Genomic DNA, 1,292 nt, shown 5'->3' on the forward strand with positions numbered 1-1,292 from the left:
GCGGACAGGCAAGTGCCATGTGCAGACCATCCAGCTGTGCCGCCGGCTCACCGTGGAGTTTCTGCACTACGTCATTGCTGCCCGTGCTTTGCAAAAGGTCTTCCTGTCCATCGAAGGCATTTACTATCAGGCTGAGGTGCTGGGGCAGCCCACTGTGTGGATCACACCCTATGCCTTCTCCCATGATCACCCGACAGATGTGGACTACAGGGTCATGGCCACTTTCACTGAGTTCTACACCACCCTGCTGGGCTTTGTTAACTTCCGCCTCTACCAGTTGCTCAACCTGCACTACCCACCAAAGCTTGAGGGTCAGGCCCGAGCAGAGGTGAAGGCGAAGGAGGATGCCTACGCATTGGATTCTGAGAGTTCCATGGAGAAACTGGCAGCCCTCAGTGCCAGCCTGGCCCATGTGGTGGTGCCTGCGGCAGAGGAGGAAGTTCAGGCTGACGAGTTTCCTGCTGATGAGGAGATGGCGTTACAGGAAGAGAACCGCAGGAAGGAGCTGGAGGATCAAGAAAAGCACAAGAAGCTCTTTGAAGGCCTGAAGTTCTTCCTGAACCGTGAGGTGCCCTGAGAGGCCCTGGCCTTTGTCATCAGAAGTTTCAGGAGGGACGTGTACTGGGACAAATCTTTGTGGATTGGAGCCACCTATGATGTCACAGACGCTGGCATCACCCACCAAATTGTTGACCGACCTGGACAGCAGACCCCTGTCATCGGCAGGTACTATGTGCAGCCCCAGTGGGTGTTTGACTGTGTCAATGCCCGGCTCCTCCTCCCTGTGGCAGAGTACTTCCCTGGGGTGCAACTGCCCCCACACCTTTCGCCAGCGGACCTACGCTGGTGGCAGGTCTTCACTTCTGCTCTCATCCCTCTTCTCCCCTGGCCAGCCCTGGACCCTCTTGCCCTCTATTTGGGTGCATGGGCTGTTCAAGTTCTTGTGGATGGAGCTCCCCGCAGGTGGCTGAGCAGAAAAGAGGCCTTCTGTGTTCCCAGGAGTCAGTGACATGGGGAGTAGGCATCTGACAGACCCCTCCCTTGCTGCCTGCATTCACTCTGGCTTTCCATAGCCCCCTCCTGCAACTGGACCTGTGATTCTCAGGGTGCTGTGATGGGGTGAGAGTGGAGATGATTTTGTTATTAAGTGGCTGGATTCTAAAAAAAAAGAAAGAAAGAAAGAAAGAAAGAACTCAAAAGAAGAAATACAAATAGAAAGATATAATACAAGTAAAAGGAAAGCAGGATCTCAAGGACTAACTAATCAAGAGAGGGAAAGGAGAAGAGCTAGG

The 1,292-nt window shown here is 53.7% G+C and overlaps 1 pseudogene across 1 annotated transcript; it reads left to right on the forward strand.

The window, feature by feature from the left end:
- The first annotated feature begins 7 nt into the window (after positions 1–7).
- Positions 8–1,009, forward strand: LOC105742027 (annotated as a pseudogene). The gene has a single exon (XR_001117065.1). The product of XR_001117065.1 is annotated as a pescadillo homolog pseudogene (transcript).
- The last annotated feature ends 283 nt before the right edge of the window (positions 1,010–1,292 follow it).

The sequence above is a fragment of the Octodon degus genome, unplaced genomic scaffold (genome assembly GCF_000260255.1).
Source record: "Octodon degus isolate 3935 unplaced genomic scaffold, OctDeg1.0 scaffold00003, whole genome shotgun sequence".
Lineage (NCBI taxonomy): Eukaryota > Metazoa > Chordata > Mammalia > Rodentia > Octodontidae > Octodon > Octodon degus.